This window comes from Sylvia atricapilla, chromosome 2 (genome assembly GCF_009819655.1).
Source record: "Sylvia atricapilla isolate bSylAtr1 chromosome 2, bSylAtr1.pri, whole genome shotgun sequence".
In the NCBI taxonomy this organism is placed as follows: domain Eukaryota; kingdom Metazoa; phylum Chordata; class Aves; order Passeriformes; family Sylviidae; genus Sylvia; species Sylvia atricapilla.
Genome location: NC_089141.1, coordinates 60,322,331 through 60,347,602, shown reverse-complemented (window position 1 = coordinate 60,347,602; position 25,272 = coordinate 60,322,331). Strand labels below are relative to the sequence as shown.

General features: G+C 34.5%; 1 long non-coding RNA gene across 1 annotated transcript in view; it reads right to left on the bottom strand.

The window, feature by feature from the left end:
• Positions 1-19,603, bottom strand: part of LOC136374311 (uncharacterized) — a 135,555-nt gene extending 115,952 nt beyond the window's left edge. Inside the window, exon 1 of the long non-coding RNA XR_010745873.1 lies at positions 19,498-19,603. This is a non-coding gene — a long non-coding RNA (uncharacterized lncRNA). The remainder of the gene's footprint in view (positions 1-19,497) is intronic.
• Positions 19,604-25,272: the final 5,669 nt, after the last annotated feature.

Below are 25,272 nucleotides of genomic sequence, written 5' to 3'. Positions count from 1 at the left end.
TGTCACCATTAAAAAAGGGCAAAAATGAGAAATAAGTATTTCTTTTGATTTTTACTTCATTTTCAATGATCTCAAGAAATCTTTTTAATATTGCTCTCTGAATTTGGGGGAAATACATGTTCCATTAAAACACATGTTCCACTTTTTTATCCAAGTATTTATGTATATCTTTTATCTTTATATCTTTTTTATATCTTTTATATTTATCTTTTATCTATAACAACAATCTTATTTTTATTTAAATTTTAAAATATCAAAATCTAATTAACAATGGCCTTATCAAGCAGAATTATTATACAGGGGTCAAAGAAAATGCAGGTAAAACCAACACCCTGAATCTGTGGAGAAGAACTGTGGCTCTTCAGAGAAGTGAAATGCTAGTCCAAGAGGAATGAGTCCTATACCCTAACACATGCAAGGGCTCTTTCATGTAGAATTGGTACACAAAGAGGTGTTGATAAGAAAACTCAGGATCTGCATTCAGATATTTTGGGTGACTATTCTTACATTTAGGTGACTTGGCCCTAAACTACTCTCTCCAGAGAGACTTCAAACTTCTTCTCTTAAACAGCAGACTTTAATAGGCAATAAGGTCCTGAAGAGCATTAAAAATTATTCTTAAGGATAAGAGATACGCAGGATTGTGCCTCTCAGGCTGCATCTGTCCCAGTAAACCTCAAAATCAAGTCATGGCCCTGAACATGGGCACGCTTCTCTCTGACTGCCTGCATGCTTTTCAGTGTGTTTTGTCCCACACCCTCTATCACACTCCCAGAAGAGATCAGACATGGTCTGGGGAATAACAAACTCGATGCAAATAACATGGTCAAGGCCACCCTGATCTGAGATGGATGCAAATCTGTCCCTACAAATGTGAATCAGCATTTCACACAGCTGTGAGGACAGAGGAAAAAAAAAAATCCTGGCCTCTTTTACAACATGCAAATGTGGTTTAACAGAAAAAGACAAAATTTTTGCATACTATGCTAGGGATAGCCACAAACATTTGCTGTTTTGCAAAAACACGTCTTTAAATGTGTGCAAAAGCTTAAGGTCAAAAGTTGATTGATTACACAATTAAACATCCCTATAATTAGGGAGCACTGAACACAAGTGTTTAAGAATCTAATTCTAGATTCAGGTCCTGTAATTTCCATATGTAATTAGCTGCAGTAAACTTTCCAGATTTTTTTTTAATTTCATTCAATATCCGCTTTAAACTTATTTTGCACTCACAGTATCTGAAAGACACTACACTTTTGTGGAATTTATGTATCACTTAGTAGACATTTTCCCATCAACACAGTAGATGTGGAGAATGAGATTTTGCAACACTTGCCTAAAAACATCGATCATCTGACAGCATGGGGAAGCCAGGCACAGACAGGTAGCAGCAAAGGTTTTTTAGCTTGTAGTGCTAACACATTACTTCCTTAATCCTGTATGCTGTTATGGAGTGGGTGCCCACAGGGCCCAGTTCGATGACATATGTTAGCTATATGTTACTGTAATAAAATGTGCATTAATGTATCTCTGGATTTGAAAAGTTTATTATGCAGACATCTAAGAATTACTGCTAAAGAAGTCCTTGTAAAACATGAATTTGTAAACTTATGACAAACCCCAACCTTCCAGGGCCTTATATAAAATGCCATAGAGTATCAGTTCTCTGTTCAGTCAGAGATGATTTTTCAGCATGGTACTCCACAGCATTTAATTACTACCCAAATCAAACATACCTACCTTCATAAATCCTTTATGATCTTTTCTTGTCTAAAGCATGCATGCCTCATGCATCCCTCTGCCCTGTTCCATAAACAATTCATAAAACCAGCATGAGCTATGATCTTTTAAAGTACAAAACATTAGAATTGTTTGGTTGGGTTAATGGTACTAATATATTTAAATTGTACGAGTAGATTTTAACAACTTAGTTGTGGTGTCACATATAGGAACACTACAAAGCAGTGATATACAATTAAAAGGATTTGTGTTTTCTGTATTTACTCTTTATGGCAGTCATTAACTATTTTATTTGGAAGCTACACTCTTTAGATGTGTATTTTAATGCAAAATTATATTGATTTTTGTTCAAGTTAATTAAATCTATTTTCCAGCATATTTGGCACATTCTATTCTATAAATAGTTTCTGTTGTAAAATTTCATCCTATGCATGCATGATTGGCTATTAGTAAACAGATATATATATATGTATTTTTTATATATGTACTTAGCAAGATTAATAATGATCTCAGATTGATACAAAACTGTAAAAACTACAGAAATTTCAGATACAGTGGAGCTTTTAGACCAAATTTAGATTTTCTACTGAACATAAGTGTATGCATTCAAAATCATAAACCTGATAGTCCTCTATCACCTGCTTCTTAACAGTGAAGCACAAAAGAAATCGTTGAATTGAGAGACACTTTAACTAGTAGTTTCCTTAATTTCTTTGAGATGCGCTTCTGCATGTAACAGAATTTTTCTGAACTGGTTAGAGCTCAGCAGTCCAGTGCTGATGTGGCTGAAGTATACAAAAATTTTATTAGTAGGAGCTACTTTTGTAAACAGCTATTGAAAATATGTATATGCATGTGGAAATATATACAAAGATAAGTTGATCTACTCCAATTATTAAACAAGTCACCAGTTAAAAATTCAGAAATTGTGCAAGCAATGTTGTAGATTTTTTTTCCCTATCTAAAGAGGTTTTGTACTTCCTATGAACATATATGTTATGATAAGATACTTAGGGTTACAATCAGATTTTCTCCTGCAGCTACTACAAAGGACCTAGGGAAAAAAAAAAAGAAAAAAGAAAAAAAGAAAAGAAAAGAAAAAAAAACACAACCAAAAAAAAACCCCAAAAAAACCCAAAACAAAACAAAAACCCACACCAAACCAAACCAACCAACCAAACAAACAAACGAATTGTAGGGATTAGAACAGCTGATACAAAAGTAGAAGGAAAAGTCCAGGCTTTAAATTCCACTGGTTAAATCACAGAAGCTGACTCATGAGTTGGCACTAGATTTCATCTCCCTCCCAGGTTGCTAAGGTCTGTAACTACTAAAGCTACAAAGCTGTGCTTCTTTTTACATTTTCTTTGTATGACTCAATGATTCTTGAATTATGTTCTGCACAGTGGAACCATCCTAATAGACTTAGTAGCTTACACGATGGTTAGGGCACTTAAGTGGAAAATTGAAATATGGTTTTTAATCTACTCACACGTAGAAAGGAACTGGACCTCTATCTCACTCTTTGTATGTAATTTTTTTAACATAAAGGCAGTTGAAAAAGCAGGTAGATTCACTACTGGATTAGAAAAAAACCCAAACAATAAAACCACAGCAAGCAAAAAACAAATCTGAGTTTTGCTCAATTATTTGGAAGACAGAAAGTAAGTTGACTTTACCTAGGAACTACAGACTCTTAAAAATATCTTTTTGCTTGTCTCCTCAGTGAGGCTTTCAAATGGAAGATGCAAGCTTTGAATCTTCACACAAAGTACTGTGAGCATTAAATTTAGGCATATTCTTACTCAGGGTTTTGAAATATCTGGCCTACAGTCAGTATCTTTAACATTCATCTTCTGACCCACATTCACTGTTAATGGGTGTTGGATATGATTAAGCTTTATTTTAGGTTATAGTCTTTACCAGAGTGAGTGAAGTGGAATTATATCTGCTGTTTGGCAGGATGGCTTGTCAGTATACACATTCATCAGGTGTAGTGATAAAGACACAGCTTACAATTTTGCAGCAGCAGTAAAATCCCCTGAGTAATGGCAAAATGTAATGACATAGATGCTGAATGAGGTGGTGGCACTTGAAAATAAAGGGATAGCTTTACGAAGGGAGAGGTATAAAAATATACACATCACAGTGCTTGAGTCTCTGTGAAATTTTTTTAACTGCTGTCAAGTAATGCAGTATAGAAAACCATACCCTTGCACAAGATCATAAATTTAAAATATATTTATGCTGACAACTTATATTTTTATGTTATCTGACCTTCCATGAAAGATACTGAGCAAAGCATTATTGTTTTTAATCCAATATACAGAAACTACTACTATATTTAAGATGTTCAAAAATACAGGTACATTTTTATGTGCAGTCATCATACAATATTAGAAGTGAACTAATTGGACCAACACAGCTACCTCAAATGATAAAACAAAAGAAAAAAAAAAAATCCAGATTAAAACAAAACAAAACAAACCCAAAAAAACTTGTGTTGGCAGTTTTCCATATCTGAGGCAATGGCTGGGACAAATTCAAGAAACATGAACCACAAAATTTACATAATAAAGACCAAACATACATAAATTGCATAATATGTTATTTACAATGGGTTATGATAATTATATTCCGCTGAATAAACATTATAAAAAGGGTAATTTGAATAATCTTAAAAATAGCAATAATTTCCCAGTTGATTATGTTTCATTAACACAATATATTCATTGGAACCCCTAGAAATGACACTCAGTAGGAAGATAAGATTTGCAATTTTGAAACTTGATTTTGTTTTGGGGTTTGGGGTTCATTTTCTGTAAAAACTGCAGACTGAAAAGTTGTCAATTTCCCTTATTGAAAACCATGTAAGTTTTGACGGTAACGGACAAAAGACAAATCATTTTAATGAAAAAACAAAACAGGACTTAAATTTCTATTATTTGACTGAAAGAATTGTCTACATAAAGTAATAAATTTCAAAAGATTTTTTTACTTTTTACCTCTTCTGTTAGTTGTAACTCTACAGTTTTAGAAACCAGATACAGCTCCTACTGTGTGGTTAAAAAGAAAGGGTACTGTAATACATGTAGCTTTGAGGAAAGACCTGAATACTTTTTATTGTTCTATAACCCATCAGAACAACTTCTGCTGATTTCTCTGAGGGACAGTTAAATTGAAAGCCTGAATGAAAAAAGCAAAAACCTTTTGTTATATGTATTGGGATAGAAGTTCTATGCACTATGCTATGCAACATCATCTTTAGAAAGTCAGTTTGGATAATTTCTGGTAGTGAAACCATTGTCCATGTAGTAGCCATAGATGTAGTTAGGGGAATATGACAGGTTTTCCAGTACTGGGATAAGACATACTTTAGTCAAAAGGATATGAAAATTGTGCTGTTCATCGCAGTAAATGAATGGCTTGTTAACAAAATGTCACTGCAGAGTTTGAGAAGCAAGCTGTCAGAAAGCTGTCTTGTCGATTGCTTCCATGTTTCCTGTTTCTAGTAATTTTGCCTAAACAATTTAAAAGAAATATTTCTTTCTCTTTGAGGTATTGTGGAGTCGTTTGTTGGTGGTTGAGAGAGGGGCTCTTCTGCAAGAAAAAAAAAAAAATGTTCTCCTTTACATTTTACTTTGCAATCACAGGGAAAACTAGTCTATGCAATTATGCTTGCTGACAGACTGTTCCCATCTTTGAAACAATGAAGTATCATGATATCAGTGCATCATTTTTAAGATGCAGAAGGTGCATTTTTGTTAATAACCTGGATGTGGCCAGAGGTAGTTTCACATTGCAGATAAACTACAATGCTTTTGTTTCTGTTTCAGATCAAAACCACACTCCTAAGGTTTGTAGAAAGAAGAAGTCTTGCAGCAAAACTATTAATATCTTTCAAATTAAAGACAATTTTAAATGTTTGCTTCTGCAGTACAGGTTTAACAGCTAGTGTGTTTCAAATTGCAGTAGCTTGCTCTTTTGTAAGCAACAGCATTAAGTACCAAAGGGGTTTTTTTATTTGTTAGATTTTTTTTGAGTAATTTACTGCTATTATAAGTGAAATGAACTTTAAAACCACGTGTTAAATTTGTGCTGAAAGAAGAAGCAGAGAGGAGAAGAATGATAATGTTCATACTCTGGGTACAAAACTAAGAAGTAAAAATGTAGCACAATGAGCAGATTGACTGTGAATGCTTTTCAGAAGTTTCTGTGGTAAGAAGTCATGCATAGTGGACAAAAAGCCAATAGAAATAATGGCACAGGAAAAATGGAACAAGCAATCAATAAGAAACAAGTCGTAATTAATGTAAAATGATGAAAACAGCACTGTATTGAAGACATGATTTCCTGTTTTCTCAAATCTGTTTCCTCAGTGAAGCAACGATAAAAAAAAAAAATCAAGGAAAAATTAAAAGGATCTAAAATCAGAATGGAGAATTTACTGAAAGCATGAGGAAAAACGTGAAGCTAATCTAAATTTTCAGTTGTTTCTGCTGCACAGTGCAGAAAGTCTACAAAGAAATCTGTGGATCTGTACCACCCCCTTCCCCCTGCCAACCACCCCCCCTCCCCAAAAAAACCCCAAAAAACAAAAAAACAAAAAAAAAACAGAAAAAACCCAAAAAAACAAAAAACACACACACAAAAAAACCAAACAAAAAATAAAACAAAACAAAACAAAACAAAACAAAAAACCACAACAAAAAAAACACAACCCAACAACAACAAACCAACCAACCAAAAACCCCCAAACAAACAGAAAAAACCAAGCAACTTTCTGAAAGAAGGGAAGAGAAAAGCAGGATGAAAACGAGCAGGCACACAGCCAGTGAGAGATTTCCTTATGTAATGGACAGGTCTAAAACCCGCCTTTGTGGCCACTTGGCAGGACTGAGCATTGAAGTGAAGATCAGTTTGGCGTGTTCTCAGAAAGAAGCTGAAAGGAAAAAAGAATGAAAGCACATTCATTCTTCAGTGCTGAAAATACTCAATCCAATCATATGGTAAAATTGAAGTAAAGCATATGTAGCCTGGACTTAAAAAGAACATAAAGCAACGGGAAACAAAACATAACAAAATATGATCGTAAAAACTACGTTATTCCCCACAATTAATTCTTTAAAGATTCTATTTGGTAAGGAAACTCTTCAAAAGCTCATGCTTTAGAAGAATTGTGTCTATGTTACTATAAGGCAGCTAATGTTTCTTGTTAGCAAATTTTTCTTTCTCTGGAGAATGAAAAGAATCTTTACTTACCAATCATTACACTTCAGTCTATGATTTGTTACTTTTTTTTCCAAAATTTAGTAATGCCTCTGAGTTTTCTGGGCAATAAATCACACTCTGTCAGAGAGAATGGCAGCTTAGCCAGAAAAATTAATAGAAACACAGGTTAATGACTATTTAATATTAAAAATGTTAGACCTTATATATTCTATTGCTGCAACTAGGGTGTGGCATCTTAAATACTCTGCATTAAAAAGGGGAATAAAAAGGCTTTCCGTTAAATACATATTGTTTGCATTTTTTGATTCTTCCTTAAAAAAATAAAAATCTTCTTTGTGAAATAAGTATTTTCTGGCTCTTGAATCAGAAACCATAATCCTCTCTCTAATCTTTCTGTTTCAGAAACCTCAAGGACTTTTCAGACACCTGAGAAACCAAGTTTATACTTAATTAGGCTATTATACAACCACATTAATCTTCCTGCTGCTATAAAAAATGGTCAAGCTGCTACAGGTATCAGATACTGCAATGATACTGCACTTGCATCTTAAACAAAACAAACCCCCCCCCCACAGAAAAGTATTTAATTAATTCTCAATATACTATGCTTGATGTGTTGTGGGCTTTGTACAAAGTATTTTCATTACTACTGTCTTAGGTTTCTAAAAAAAGCATTGGAAAAATGATAGACAATGGAAAAAACTAAGACCTTGTGCAAAGTCATCTACAGTGTAGCAAGGTTATTTACAGAAATGAGACAGTAAAAGACTGAATTTGGCATCTTTAAATTAATTTGGTTTCAAATTACTTTTAAAGGAAAGTCTTGATATTAAAAATACAATATATAATAGCTGATTATTTGTGTTGATGGTATATCCGGTCAGCCTTGCATTCATTTCTCAGGGAAGACAAAATAATAAATTATGATTTTTTTTTTAGGAGAAGCATTTAGAATTTCTTCAAGATTAACCTATGTAGTTTTATCCCACTGGCAAATAGGAGAGGAAGGACAGTGAAATAAAGGATTAATTGAACTGTCAAATATTCAAGACAATAGAGTTAACTGCTAGTTGTTCTTACGTGGCTCTGTAAAATATTATTTCCCTGCACATATCTTCTGTGGGAAAGTTCCTATGTTGTCAGCTCTGTGAGGAAGGGTATTGGCAGTGAAAGTGATCCCAGCAGCGATGCCCACTGTCACGGTCCCAACAGGGAAAGCGGACTCAGCGTAACATTCTGAATCACTTCAGTATACTGATTCAGCATTTCTGATACAAGCAATTTAAAGGAATAAATTTAGCATAACAGCAGGTTTGAGCCTAAAATAAGGGACATCCTTCACAGTGAGGCACATTTGACAGGTGGGTTTTAAGCAAACAGACTTACATACATGCTCACAGTCCCTAGTGTAAACATAAAAAATAAATAATGCACATTCAGTACGGCTTCTTTTAAGTAGAAGTAGTTTAAAGAAGATTGGTGTGTGAAGGAGGAGGCTTCTATAGAGCATCTTCTTGATAGTTGGATTTAAATTATTCTCTGTATGAATTAGGAATATCATATGAAGCACAGATTAGTGTCATATAAAAGTGAAGGGGACTCCTGAATCCTTTATGTTTGCTCAGTCTGCCAATGCCCTGGGAAAGCCAGGAGCCTTGTGCCTGACCAGTCTGTCAGTGTCCTGTTATCAGGACTCCACTGTATTGGAGAGTGATTCAACTTGCTCAGGGATACCTGCCAACAGTATCAGAATCAGCTCCTTTATTACACTTTAGACATGGAGACCTGGATCTCCCTGCTTTTGTCAAATATGTTATCCACAGTTGGCAACTGCCAGTATCCTTGAGGGACTAATGCTAAAGAGTTTGCAGAGTAAGACACTTCATTAACAAGCACACAGATAATAGAAAATTATGATAGGTAATGTTTGAAAATTTCTAGTGATAGTAACCGTCTGCAAAAAAACAAATTTGAAGCAATATAGAGACACACTCAAATGGACAAGGAAAACTAGCTCAAGATAACAATTTAATGTTCATAAAATTCTTACCATTAGGTGTCTCTATGGGAGAGAAGTACAGGTTCAGCCCTTCTGATCCCACAAGTTATAGCAGACTCTCATCTATCCATTCTTGACTCACTTTTACACATTTTTTACATTTAGGTGGAGCTTGAGTGTCTCTGTTCATAGGTGCTTTTGTACTAATTGGTGTAAAATTCTCTCATTTTACTCTTAAGGTATAGTCAATAAAATCTGGAGCACTTGTTCAGTGGGTACAGTGCTCATGTATCCACTACCTGGTGCTGTCAGCTTCCCTTCCGTTCAAGGATTACCAAAGAGCCTGGCCTGGCCGTGGTGTCTTAACTCCACTCCATCCCCCATGTCATCCCCCTTAGCATGTGCTTAAGGTTACAGGCTGTGTTGGGAATGTTCCATGCATGTCAGTCACATCCCATCCAGGTAGTAGCAATTGCCTTTTATCCTATAGATTCCCTACTGCTACAGCTTCTGTTAGAATGTGAATGTAACTTTAGTTTTCTCTCATTTTGTTCCCAGTAAAATTCCCAGTGAGGAGAACAGTACATTGGTTTGTCTAAATGAAAACAAAAAGGCCCTTGTTAAACTACCAGTATTACGTATCTTTACACAGATGTAAGGTGAAATTCTTCAAGGAAAAATATTCAGATGAATATTAAAATGTCCCACTGTGAAATTCTTCAAGGGAAAATATTCAGATGAATATTAAAATGTCTACTAAGATCCAATTCTTTAGAGATGTCTCTGCTAGAATTAAGGTGCAAATGAGACAAGTTGCCAAAGTCAATAATACAGATTTTTATTCAACAACAAATTTGAGGTAGAGAGTTAAAAAGAAAAGAGACAAGAGAGACAGAGAGATCAAACAGAAGATAGACCATCCATGGATCCAGTGCCAACCTGCTGGTGTTTCTACACCCCTGAGCTTCTTGGTGGTGCGGGGTCCCGAGGTTTTCACTATTTATAGATTTTAAGAGACAAAAAATTAATGCTTATTGGGTACACAGTTCTCTTAGTCTACTGATTAAATGATTCCTCACTTCTAATGTTAATTAATTAGCCCATGCTCAGTCTTTCTCTTCTGAGTCCATGGTCAGTTCCTTCATTCAGTGGATGTTCTCATAATCTCTGCCTTCCAGAATTGCCTTTTATCCAGTCAGAGCTGATTTCAGCAGAATTGGCTTTCCTTGTGGCCATAAATTCTGCATTCTTTGTGTCCATTATCAGTGATCCATTCTTCTCCTCCAGCTTTGTTACCTTCCCCTAGGTCTGAGATAACACCCAGACAATAGTACCATCTTTATCTTATCTCGAGTTCCCAGCTGTTGTAGCTTATCTTCCAGTCCAAATTCCAGGCATCCAGGGAGGCATATTCAGGAGAGCTTCCTTGGTCATTGTTGGTGTTAGATGCCATCTGTCTCATAACTTGAGGTGATCTTTGTTTGACCACTGATATGTGTACTTGCAGTTGCTTCTTTACCCAGATTGCCACAGTGGAATTTTTGTCTGGATGCATTAAGCAGGAAGTGCGACCCAGATCTCACTTCAGCCAGGCCTGCGGTTAGAAACATCCTGTGTCTCCCTTCTGTGTGCTTATCTCATGGCAATGTCATTCTGTGGCCTAAAGAGTATTTGAGACAGGTAACCATACTCTCTAAGTCCTTACAAATCCAAAGCTTCCAACCTTGTACTTTACTATTCCATGTGCAGCCATGTCATCATCTCTCCCAAAAAATTTGTAAGCCCAAATTTTTCAGACAATCAACTTAAATCAACATGTCTTGGTGCTGTCACAGATAGATATTGGAATTACATAATTTTTTGAGTCTATGCTGGCAAGAATAACCACTAATAAAGCTGCAGGGGTACACTTTGTTATATTGTTAATAAAAATATGTACCTGTTTTCCCCAACTCTAATCTTTTGCGACTACAGGTTTACTCATATCAAGCAGAAAAAAGTTAATGCTTAGTTTACAATTTCCATTCATAATTTAGATAATGTCTATAGAAAATGTACTTCAAAACTGCTCTTCTCCTTTCCCTAAGGTAATCAAAATTATGATTTTTATCAGTAAATCAATAAATTAAAAGAAATAAAAATTGCATGATTATTATTTAAAAACATTTCTGCTTCTTAAAATCAAAGGTTTGTTGGTGACACGAAGATCAGTGTTTCAGTAATGAGTTCTGGATCCTGTGAGTTCAAAGTAGAGCAAACATCAAGATCTTAACTGTACTTCAGAAGATGAGGGATCCCTTAGGAAGAGAAGGGATCACTTCCTCTTCATAAATCTTCTTGAAAGACTCTTATGGGATAGGACCTTGGAATAGAGAGGGGGCTAAGAAAAGCCATTCACGTTCACCTTACTCCAAAGTAATCACCTCTCTAGTATTCCATCTAAAAAAGAAAAGAAGGACAGGGATATACTGGAAAAAATCAAATATATAAAAGGAATTTTACAGAAGATGGAAGGGCAAGTAATCTGGGAAAAATACAGAGACATTGTCAGAGCATGCTTTCCTTACCAAAGACCTGTGATTCAATCTGGCCAGGGATGTCAGAGGCAGCAAGAAATGTTTCTGTAAATACATAGGTGACAAAAGGAAGACTCTCAGAGAAATATGGGCCAGCTGCTGAATGAAAAGAGTGACACAGCACATGGGAAAGGGTGAGATACTGAATGCTACCTTTGCCTTAGTAGGTATTTACTAAGTAAATTAGTATTTACTAGTGTTTACCTTAGTATTTACTAAGATCAGTCTTCAGGGATCCCAGGGGCCTGATACCAAGGACAAAGGCTGCAAGATTTTACTTCGTTGGAAAAGGATCAGGGTACAGAATATTTATGCAAAATGGCTATATAATCCAAAATCCTTGATGGAATATACTCACAAGTACTGATGGAGATGACTGATATTGTTGCAAGGCCACTCTTGATAATCTCTGAATGGTTGTGGTAATTAGGAGAGGTGCCTGAAGGTTAAAGAAAATCAAATACGACTTTTATTATCAAAAATAGTTCTTAAGGAACTTCACCAACCTTACCTTGATCCTCAGGAAGGTGAACGACCAATTAATTCTAGAAAATATTTCCACACACAAGAAGACAGGCAACAGGAACACTCAAGCATGAATTTCCCAAAGCAAAATGCCTGAGCAGCCTGATAGCTATGATGAACTTGATAGTTGAAGGGAAAGCGGTGGATATTGTTTACCTTTACAGGTAAGGGTTTTGACATTGTCTCCCATAAGATTCACACAGACAAGATGTTGATGTATGGGATGGATGAGGATTGAGCTGGATTTAAAAGTGGCTGAAAGGCTGGGCCCAGAGGGTGGTGTGCAGTGACACAAAATCTAGTTGGAAGTCAGCAGCTAGCCAGGCACTAATAAGGGGCTTGATCTCATTCAACATCTTTGTTAATGATTTGCATGATTGAACAGAGTGCGCCCTCAGCAAACTTCCTGATGACTCAATACAAGGGAGAGTGGCTGATATGCCAGAGGGTTGTGCTGTCATCCAGAGTGACCTTGATAATCTGGAGAAGTGGGTTGACAGGAACAAAATTAATTCAACAAGGAGAAATTGAAGAGGAAAAATTCAAAATCCTGCACCTGGAGAGGAACAACCCAAGGCACCAGTATTTGCTGTGCACACACAGAGAGATTGCTGCTTGACAGAAAAGGACCTGGATTTCCTGCTGGTCACCAACTTGAACATGAAGCAGCAATATACTGTTGTTTCAAAGCAGGCAAATGGTGTCCTGGACTGCATTAGACAGAGCAGGTCAAAGGAGATGATCTTTCCTCTCTGTTCAGGGCTAGTGAAACCACACCTAGAGTCCTGTGCAGAGTTCTGGGATTTCCAGTACAAAGAGACATGGTCATACTGGAGACAGTCCAGCAAAGGGCCACGAAGATAATAAAGGACCATTTCCTCCAGTGAGGAAAGCCAGAGATGGCTGAGACTGTTCAGTCTAGAGATGGCTCATTTAGCTGATTTTTTTTTTTAACTCAATACCCAAAAAAACTTGAATGTTAAAGCAGATGACCAATGTAATTTAAAGTTTCTTTGCCACAGTTGCAAGTATGGCCTGAAATTAATACTAAGTTCCACTGCAGTTTTCAATGTTTTAGCTCTTGCTCTCCCTGGTGGATCTGCTTAACATAGCGACACTAATGCCTTCATAAATCTAGATTTTATTGTAAGAAAAGGTTAATTAGCACATTTTCTTCACCTCCAGTAAAAGTCTATATTTATGACAGTGATGTTTTTAAGTTAAAAGTAAATTCAGCTACTATGAACCAACCCCCCAGCTAAAAGAACTTAGATTTAAAACTTATTATAACCTACAGTTCAAAAGATGCATATAAATCACTATTTATATTTACAGGAACAATTACGCAAATCAAGCAAACAATGTGAAAACAATTCACATTAAAGCAATTTATCCTCTTTCCTTTAATAACTACTGAAAAATAAAGGAAAAAACTTGTTGGAAATAAAATTAGATTTCTAAGTGCTTTTTCTTTTAGTGATTAGAGAGTTATTGTCTATAGATTCTGGGATCCTATGAGGCTTTTTCCAATCCTCCGTGAAGAGATAATTTTTTTTTTCTAAGGTTTATGAATCAGGGACAAACTGCATACATAGTGAGTGCTTTTGAATTTCTGTTTCTTAGACAACAGCTGACTCAAGGTCTCTGATTCCTGTTTTTTGTTCGTTTGTCTTTTTTTTTTTTTTTTTTTTCGTGAGCTGCTACATAAAACAACATGAATTAGGAGAATGCCTAATACCCGTAGCAGAATACCCTCTACATTTCTAGCGTTTATGTATGTTTTATTAAACCCTATCACCACATCTCACCTGAACCACAGATTGCTCGTATTCAATTACGTTACAGCATTTTTTTGAGCCTGTTTCTCTAATAGTGACAACACTGATTTCCTGTTTTGTCATGATGGAAGATACTACTCATTTCACAAAAATATTGTGCTATTATACCTTTGCAAAGGGAAGCATGACCTTCCATTATTTATTATTTGGCTTAGCTAATCATCTTCAGTTCACAGTAATTGAGAGTTGGAAAGGACCACCCACAAGGACTATCAAATTCAGCTCTTAAGTGAACGGCCCATGAAGGGATTAACCCCACAACCCTGGTATTTTTATCACCTTTAGAACCATGCTCTAACCAACGGAGCTAATCTCGGGCTCACATCATTGGTAAATATGCATGTCTGGAAAGCAGGAATCCCATGAAAAATGGCATAGGCTTAGATGAAAAAATAGGCTTTTTGGAAAAAAAAAAAAAACACAGTAAAAATTGGTATGGTTTGAGAGAAAGGAGGAAGCAGCTTCAGAAGAGATAAAATTTGATAAAAAATTTTTGAACTATTTTTGTTCTGGGGTGAGTCATAGAGGTTTACAACTGAGTCCAGCAGAGATAATTACATGTAAATATTTCCCTATTAAACAGGACACTAAATAATTTTGTGAGCTTCTGAGACCTGTCCTATAGTTACACTCAGGTACTTAAGGAGAAATTTTTTTTGCAAAGTCTCCAACACGGGAGGGTATACAATCAATAAATACCTACCTGGAGAGTCTTCCAACTTTTCTGTATTTCAGATCTTGAGTGAATGAAAATTTCAAACCATATAACTTTCTCAAGATCTTTTCAGCACCTTTTCTTTCATTTCATTCATGAAGTTTTGTGCAAGTACAGGGTTTTTTCCTAAGCAATGATTTGTTCAGTATTTCTGCTTCTGACAGCTGTAGGTAAAATACAATAAGAAGAAAACCAAAATGCAATAGAAAATAATAATTGCTGTATCATGGCAAGGTGATAGTTTTTAATTAATTAATTAATTAAAATACAAATCCTTCTTGACAGGGCATTTAGAAATCTTCAGCATCATAGTGTAAAAGGACATTGAGTATTTTCCAACAACTCTAACAAGACTGGCAATCCTTTCTGATTTCCTCTCTATTTCCCCCTTTCTACTCTTTCTTTATTTTCTGGACATAATATATATATTTAAATACTGGACGTCTTGCATTGGCCTTATTAATTCAGCTCCCTTCAGAGAAAGCATATTTCTAGTTTTAAAGCTTTCACACATATTATATTTTAAATGCAATCTAGTAGCAGTTTATAATTCCTTGTTAAAAAAAAAAAAAAAAAAAAAAAAAGGAAAAGCAACTTAACTTTGTGTTGGAAAACACATTAATACTTTGAAGAAACTTCTTAAGAAAATTCTTGCAATAATTAAATTGTCAACAGCTGAAAGCATCAAAACCAGGTTTTGCTGTTCACCATAATTGCCTCAGCAGGAAAAAAAAACCTATCAATATTGCTTTCTGAAGTTCAATGCAGTTTCCATTCAGTGCACTCTTACTTTGATTTTCTAATACATTACTTTGAAACTTATGAGCTGAGACACTCATTACTTTTGACTACAAATGGTTGCAAAAATTGATGGGAAAGCTGATTTAGACAGCACACTCAATAAAAAAAAGCCCCTTTTAAGACGTTTTAATGACAAAATCTTGGTGACCAAGGATCCATGCATCTTTCCTGCATAATATGAAAACAGAATTCTGTTTTCCAGCTTTTGCTTCCCACAGAGACAGAAGTAGATTTGAAGATTAGTCACATCTCCAATATAATCATATTCGTTTTAAAACCTGTAGTACACACAGAAATATATCTCAGAATTATTTAAAATACTTCTTTATAAAGATAGCTGTGCATGCTGGAAATAGAGTAAAAAAGAGGGATAAATAGAAAAAATAGATATGAGAGACTAAGAGAATAAAAATGCAGAGGCAGTTTCAGCACATAAACCATACATATAACAAAGACAGAATGGCCAGATTCAAACCAATAAACAATTATTTATATATATTCAAAATAAATATTTATATATTATTCCATTTATGTATTTTCAATCAGCTAAAACAATCAGGATGTTAATAGATATAAGGAACCCTGAATTTACCGTACAAGATTATTTGCAAAACTCATTGAAATTAGATTTACCTAGCTTGTTTGTAGAGAGGTTTTGTCTCTGTAGAAATATTGAATCTATGTCTGAATTCATCCTCTGAATAATCACACTTTTCTCTCCTCTGAAAATGTTTAAATTGTTTTTTAAATACAGAACTGAATGAACATAGCTAATAAATGATATCTTAGAAAAGAAAGGCCTTATTACCTCTGGTATTTCCATAGTCATTACTACTGGAATATTATGCATATAGAAAAGAAATGAACATTCTGTTCAGAGAAGAAGAATACAGTTTTAACTATTTCTATACACTGGAAGGGTAGACAGAAGGATTTAATACCTGTACAACTAAAGGGAAATCACAGGAATATTCCAAATTTTTCATCACTCAAAACATCCTCTACAATATGAGGCATTTCAGCCTTTTTGCTCACCTTTTGAAGGGTTCTTACAGAAGGCAGAACGCTGATGTAGAGACAAAGTATGCATTTTCTATGTTTCAATTTTAAAAAAATAGAGTCTATAAAGAGTTGTGCATTTTTTTCACTGTTTTTCAATACATTAGTAACAATCAGGGTAATTTTCTGGTAGCATGTCTTGTTCTCCATGCCTTGTAGTAAGAGGAAGAGTTACCAAAAAAAAAAAAAAAAAAGAAAAAAAAAGGAAAAAAAAAAAAGAAAAAAGAAAAAAAAAAGGCTGAATAGTCATTTGTAAATGTTTAAAATAGAGTTTACTTACATTTTATCTTCAATGTTTATAATTTGAAAATAAGTGCAACCTGTTCTTGCAAAAACACTTTTATTGCTTCTGAAGGAATCAAGCCTGTGTTAGATGCGTTTATACTGATAGGATGAACAAGAGCTTTTACTGCATAGTATTTATTTAGGCACAAACCATTTTAGTGTCATAATGAATATGTTAGACATCGATATCTTGGTGAAATATTAATATATGTATAGTTTATTATTGTGAGCAACCCTATACTTAGCATTTCAATCATATATGTACACAAACTTGTAGACTCTTAGAGTTATAGCTTTTATTCTGAGGCTTCATTTTTGGCAAATTTCATTTTCGGTGAATCACCAGGTATACGAAGTCTCAATGTAATCAGTGAAGAATGTCTAATTATCTGGATATTGGTCTAAATATTGAGTCTCTTCCCAAAACTAAGGGTCTGAGCTTTACACATTCAACCAGACTAGTTAACACATATTATGTTATTCCAGGAAAAAAAAAAAAAAAAAAAAAAAAAAAAAAAAAAAAAGTGACTCGCAATGATTCACAAAATTTGTGATATATAAACAAATATATCAGTTAAAAATGCTAAAACTGAGTTTAAAAAACTTTGACATACACCAGTAAAACGTATATACATTGATTTATTTCTGTAATTTTGTGATAGGGATAATTTTAAAATTTTTTAAAAGCAAAATATTATTCCCTTTACATTAATTTACTGTGTTTTGAGTTTTCTGAAACCTGATGTTGTGCATCATCAACCCACAAAACACAGCATTTGAAACATTTGGACTACTGAAATTTACTGGGCTTATCTGTCAAACCTCTAGAGTAATTTTGTAATTGCTGCATATATCACAAAAAAAGAAGAAAAAAAAACCAAAACAGCAAACAACACAACAACAACAACAAACCCCAACCAACCAACCCAAAATAAAAACCAACCAAACAAACAAAAACAACACCCAAAACAAACACTCAAACAAACATCCAAAATGTCTTGCAGGAACATTTTGTTATTTTTCTTCTATGTGATTCTGTCCATTAAGCAATTTTTTAAATATCCCTTATAAACTATCATATTTTATTGCAGTATTAGAAAATACAATTACAAAATTATGCTAGAGGATGGATTTGTACCAAAGAATTAATTTGTTAGCAAAAGATCATACATTTCCTTGAATCCAGATAGATGGCCTATGATCATTTTATATTTCAGTTCAAAATCTAAAAATTGCTGCATTCTTAGGCCTTAATTTGATTGTTCATATTCCACCTCTTTATTTCTCTTCTAATGTTTTGTTTGATTTTTTCCTCACAAAGAGAAGTGTTTTTTTGACAGAAACATGATAAAATAGAACAGAAAGTCAAGAGAAATGTTCTCTGTATATAGGAATGAGTTATAAAACTAGCAGTTTTTTTCTCTAAGCATAGGTAAGATACGCGTAAGAGGAATTTTTTTTTTTTTAATATGACATTGTCATAATTAAGAAAAGTTTAAACAGAGACACTCTGGAGTTTATCCTTGGTGATACTTAAAATCCAACCAGACACAGCCCTGAGCAGGCTGCTCTAGCTGACCTTGGGGACTGGACTAGCAGATGTCCATGTGTCTCTTCCAAACAAAATTGACCTGACTCTATATCCATGGAAGTCTTTTCCCCGCAATCCTGTAATACCACAAAATATCTTGACAAGGGATGTACCTTTACAGAGAATGGCCCATAAGCATCTCATATAATGGTGATAAAAGCAACATTTAAACTAGCATGAAATTTGAAGCTCTAGCAAATATTCATAAATATTCACTCATATTGAAAAACTTTTAGTGTTTGTAATTGGGACAACAGATGACAAAACCAGTTCACTATAAAAATAATTAATTGGACAGCAAGCTGCTAATGCTTGGCAATTTTTATGGAAAGAAACAGTCATTGAGCATAGTGATCTGAAAAAGTTTTACATTGCTATTCTGGAAAATAAAAAAAAAAAAAAAAAAAAAAAAAAAAAAAAAAAAAAAACCAAAACAAAAAAAAAAAAAAACCACACCAAAACAAAACAGACAAACTCAACCATTCTGCAAGTGACAAAGTGTGGGAAACATACAGTGTTTATAGTCACCTTACTTTGGTACTGAGAGAATACTGATTTTACCCTGTAAGCTTTGCAATTTCCCAAAGTAGACTTAGTCTCCTAATGTCAATATGCCAAATTAAAAGTTAATGTTAATACTATTACTTGTATGATGCTCTTGCAGTCTCATTCATCTCATGACTCATTGGCTTTTCTTTACTACACCATGATTAGATAGGGAAGTGTTATGAACAGAAATGACAGTAAGCAAGACACCAAGTGCAGATATCGGGGATGCTTTTCTGCCCAGAGATTCTGAAGCCATCAGAAACCCAAAGTCTTTGTACACAGCTAGAAGAATTAGTTCTTCTCCTCTATCCTACACGTTATACACAAAATTGTGCACAAATGCAGTTTTAGATATATATATATATATATATAGGTGTGTGTGTATATATATATACACCTATATATATATATATATATACACCTATATATACCTATATATATATAGGTATATATATATACCAGTTCAAACTGATACACTTATGATTTTGGTTTTATTTTGCTTTTCTGGGACTTATTTCCATGTACCAGAAAAGTAATTTTCTAAGAATGTTGTTCATTGCAAAAAAAACCCCAAAAAACAAAACAAAACCAAAAAACACAACATAAAAAAAAAAAAAAAAAAAAAAAAAAAAAAAAAAAAAAAAAAAAAAAAAAAAAACCAAAAAAAAAAACCCAAAAAAAACCCACACAGAAAAACCAAAAAAAGCCCCCAAACCAACCAACCAACCAACAACCCCAAACAAAACCAAACCCAAAACCAAAGAAACAAAAAAACCCAAAAAACCAAAACAACCCCTGACCTCAGCATCAATGTCAGAATCCAACAGTCTCTGACAAAGTATTTCACCCATGGAGGGTGTACTATTTAATATCAAATTGACTTATTTTAATGATAGCTGAAATTACATGGTGTTTCTGATTTATGTGTGGTAAAATGTGTGATACAGTGATACAATGACACAAGAAAATGCGTATTATATTTAGCAAGATACAGCAATTGCAACAGACTATTCAATCATCATAACAATGGGATTCCCATTAGTGGTCTGGATTCCCATTAGTGGTCTTCATGATGTGCTCACTCTCACAGTGCTGGGCAGATCCAGTCACCAGAGGACAGCACATGTGTGTAAACCAGCTAAAGCCCCTTGATCTCATCAGAATTCTTGTCCTGCTTGTGAAGTTTCATAGGCTGTCTTGGGCAGACCTGTGTGCATACGCATCCTCCATGTTGGCCTGGCTATGTAGGAGAGACATTCACAATCTTTTTGAGTATGAATGAACAGTGAATGAACTCAGGGGGAAACACTTACAGCAGCAATTGATACACCCTAAAACAAAAGCCACCCCCAGGCTGTTAACACACTGACACAGGCTGTTGTTGAACACAGAATGGTGTCGCTGATTTCAGCAACAATATATCTGCCTTTTTCAAATTCAAATTTGCAAAGCCTTCTTAATGTAAAGTAGGTAATTAATGTAATGTTGAAGAGTTTGTAGAAGCAGAAGGCAAGTCTGACAACTTGAAAAATCTTGAAGAGGAAGGAACGATTATCCTTTAATTAAAAATAGAGTACAGCTTTATTCTATCCTGATGTCTTCAGAATCCACAGGCATATGTTTTCAGAAAACTTTTTGTTTCTATGGATAGCTCAGCTATTACAAAAAAAAAAAAGCGCAATTACAAACAATCATACAAATGTCTAAGCTACGCAGCATGTCAGCCCAGAGGGCCATCAGTCTAGCATTCTGTCTTAAACAGGAGCTGAAAGGAGACTACTGTGAAACAGCATAGTAATAGGACTCACATGCAGTGATATTTTCCCAGACTATTCTGCAACCCTCCAGCAATCTGCAAATTCACAAGCCTGAAGTGATATTTTTGTTTTCTAATGGCCATCAAGGGAATTATTTCCTCCACAAATTTATAATAATCATAATGCCTTGTGACAAGGAGATCTGCACCTTAATTTTACACACTGGAAACCTACCAAGAGACAGTAGGACTGATTTATGTTGTTCTTTACATAGTCAATAGCTAGATCTGTGTTACTATGCACTACTTTTCCTGATAAAGACTTCTATCCTACTCTACAGATTCCTAATTAATTCATTCAGTGTTATTGTCCTTAGCTTTCATTCTTTGTGTAAGAAATGTATTTTAAAAATTATTAGCTACATTCATGCAGATGGTATGACTGATAAACTCAGATGGATTTTCAGAAGAACTGGTTTAACCTAACAGCGAGGAAGTGATTTTTAAACCCAGATGAACTTTTTTTGGTTAAACTACATGAGAGGGAAACTTATTCCAAACTATTCAATGAAAAATGAGAAGAGAATAAAAAATGCTTTCTACAACACAGTTCTTATTTTCTTTATAGCTCATGCTGTCAGCAATGTTCAAATAAGAATAAAAGATTCTCTTTGCCCTGTAATGGAGCTATTTGTAATTTTTTTTCTGATTTTATTTTCAATATAACTTTCAAGCATACAAGTAGCTACCACAAGGTTAATCATTGTATTGTGCTCAGGCAGCTTGTTTGATGTTGCACTTTTTCATAAGATACCTATATGATTTAGAAGCTTAATTCCCACTTACATTAAATGAAACAGTCCTGTGAAAGAAGACAACGAGATGGTCGTCATGCCCACAAAAAACAAAACAAAACAAAACAAAACAAACCCAAAAAAACCCCAAAACCCCCCACAAAAACAAACAAACAAACAAAACAAAACAAAAAAAGCAAACTGAATTCTACCCGTAACAGTTACTGAAACAAACCTCTGCAGCCCCCTGGGACTCCTTGTCTAAATACCTTGGGAGGCTTTGGGGGAATATCAGGGACAATACAGAAGATCCAAAAGAGGCTCTTACCCCCAGGGTTGTTCCAAAGTGTTTTATTCTCAAATGGTTCCAAGGGTGCAAGAGGGGGAAAGAGGAAGAACAAGGCCTTATCTAGCCTGCTCAGAGGAAGATGGCAGGAACTTAGCCAATTGGGTCAAGAAAAGAAGGAAAGGTCAAATTGCATGGTTTGAAGCCTACATGGTTACAGGCTTCAGGGGTCCTGGAGAAAAAACATTCTCCAGAGAAATACAAGTTACAATTATTTTTTTGTGTATATGAAGCTTTTTGTTTTTTTTAATCTTAGAGGCAATTATTATTTAATTATTATTAAAAAATAGAAAATATTCAGAAGAGGAAAACAAGACATATGTACCCCCTAGTTGTAATCTGATGAGTTTGGCAATACCTGGGTTATGGGGACTGAGGTTAAAGTTTCTACTTTGACTTTGGAGACAAAATTTGAACCTGATGCTATGGCTGTATTTTATATTGCTGAATAAAACAAAGGCAGGCATCAATCTCTGGTTCCAGAAATAAGTGGCATGGGTAAATTCAAGTTTAAAGTAGGTAGAACTCAAATCTTTTAACCAGCTGGGGTGCAGTCCACAATATTCTGTCATCAGTACAAATTTAATCTCAGTTCATGCAGTACTGATACCCTGACTGTTGGTCTATTGTCCTTTTACCAAGATCATTGTCACAGACAAATTGCCAGCACTCTGCCACTTGCCATCCTGACCCTTTACTGATAGCAGCAGCATGGGCAGGATGCCATCCATACTATCCATGTAGTGTGATACTCTCAAATCACTCTGGTGGAGTCAAAAGGCAGCGCAACTCTCGTGTGTATTAAAGAGACATCTGTGTGTTGGCTGTTGCCAGATTACCAGGATCCTAAATGCCCCAGGCACTCTGTCAGAGCCCTGGCATCAGTTATGATCCTGTATTTGTTATCAGTGTTTGGGTGAGTTGTACACTCATGCCTGTTCAAAATGTCTGAAATGTGATGATTCCATTGTATGCATTAAACAAAACTTCTAAAGTAGAGGACGTGCTGTGAGTCTCAGGGCAAGACTCCAGAACATGCGAGACTGCAGGAGAGTACAAAAGCAATCTGATATTAACGGGAGAGGACTATGTAGAGATGAAGGGGTCACTCCTGTTGAAGAGGCATCCTTTTGCAAGCTGTAGCTGAAGGGAACTGCTCTCCAATCTATGCCCATTATTTTTCTTGGCAAAACAACTGAAACAGCTTGATGAATTTGTGTGGAAGATCTGCACCCAGTGCCTGACTTCATTCACTGATGCTTTTTCCTGCTCAGATCCAGTTCTAATGTTTGATGGTGTCACCAAGACCACATAATGGTTTAGTGTCACAAAAAAAAAAAATCCTCTTCTCTTCAAAACCTCTCTACTCCTTTACTCTCTGTAAAGTTCTTTCCCTCATGCAGCTGCACACCTTAGGCCCAGGTTCTTAAATGTTTTATTGACTGAACTTCCAAAGGAACACTGAGAGTTTTGATTTTGTTTGATAGCTTCTGTTGATTAGCAAATTTTTGCTTTCTTTTTATATTGGACGTGTTGATTAAGGAGAGAGATATTACCACAAAAAAACATTTTGAAACAATTCAATTTTTTTCCCACCAAGATGAATTTTTAATAGGTTGCTTTGAAAGAAAAAAAATCTGAGTTGCCCAGAAAAAAATGAAAATTGCTCTGCATATTGCTTGTCTCTTGAATTTTAAGAATAGAATATAGCTGTGGAAAAGATAAATGACTTGACTTACATCCCAGCTGCAGTTCATTGATTTCCTTTTTAGTCTAAAAATTAACCTTTAAAGACACAGAACTGTATTACAGCTTAGGAGAAAGTTGCCTATTTTAGGGATATGGCTGTCAACACAACAGCAGTAAAAATGCTTTAATCATTAGGAGTAAATACTGTAACTGTGCATGTGTCACAAACATTTTACTGCCAATTACAAAAACTGAAAACCAACTAACAAATATCTGTGCATTTATTTAAATTCTTCTATCTGGTTTGGAATGAAAGAACAGCTAAACTATACATGGTTAACATTCACCAACTATCAAGACAACTTCACTAATTATAGCTTTAAACCTAAAAGAAAAACTAAAGAATAAATTATATAGCACATGAAATAAAATTAAACAGAATTAAACTCTTATTTTTTCTCATAATTTAAAAGAAAAATTATTGCTACTTTATATAGCAACAACAATATATTTTATATAAAATACATTTTAGGATTTTAAGTCTCTGCAACATCTACATTAAGTTTAGTTTTTACTTTTTAAAAGTTTTGCATGAAAGAAGAACATGGTACTAATATTTTTAGTAAAGCATTAAGGATTTACATCAACAGAAGAGTAAGGATTATGAAATATTAATTATAATTGAGTACTTATTAAGCATTCCAAACACCACTAATATTTCTAGCATATAAACCAAACTCTACTGATGTTAATTAGATTAATCATCTCATTATCTTCTCTGGGACTGGCATAAATGAGTTAGACAATTAAGGTGGTTCCTTTTTCGCAGATATATCTGTACAACATACAGATTAGTACTGATGAGTGTATTGAAATAAATCCTATTACTTTTCCAAATTGCTTAATTTTATTTTCCTATTGAGAAAGAGCAAAGACGACATTTCCACAGTATTCAAATAAAATTTTCTGTCTAAATTAACTTCAGAAATTTTGACTTGATGGAAGAGGGGTTTTTTTTCCTCATTCTTTTTCTTTTCTAAAAAAAAGGGCAAAAAAATCTTGTTATGGAATTTCTAGATGAACACATAATCCTAAATTTATTCTGAAATACACTCAAAAATTTTTAGCGGAAAGTAGAATATTTTCTTATACAATAAAAAGAAAGAAAAAACGTAAGCACAGAACATAAAGATATTGTCGTGAAATGACCAATGATAACTCAACCCATCAAAATCCATTTTAGCATTGCTTGTCTCTTTAGGATACCATCTAATTTTTGAAGCTTTTTCAATGCATTTTGACTCAACAATTATGCTTCATAGGCAATTCTGCAGGTTCATGAGTCTCTGCACAATCAAATGTTTCTTGACATCTGCTCTTTCTTTTTTGTCTCCTTTTCCCCTCCTCTCTGTATTGCACAAATCTGACCTTCACTGCTTTTTTTTCCACTATGAAGCCAAGAATACAGTAATTTGTGTTTTAAGTCTGAGAAGCTTTTTAATAAATAAACCTTTGAAATATGTAGCTTTTCCCTTAAAAAAATCCAACAAACAAAAAGAAAAACCCAACCAAGCTGTTATTATTATTATTAGAGAGTGGGAATGCTTGAGAGAGACTTCAAGAAAAATATTGCCAATTTACTGATAACTTCATGTGGGCTGGGGTATTCATATGTATAAAAGAAATTCCAAAAATCAGTGAAAGATTGTATCACAGGATCAGGTTCCAAAAAAAGACTGTACTACTGCTATTTGTTGTAGCTCCTTGGCTGATT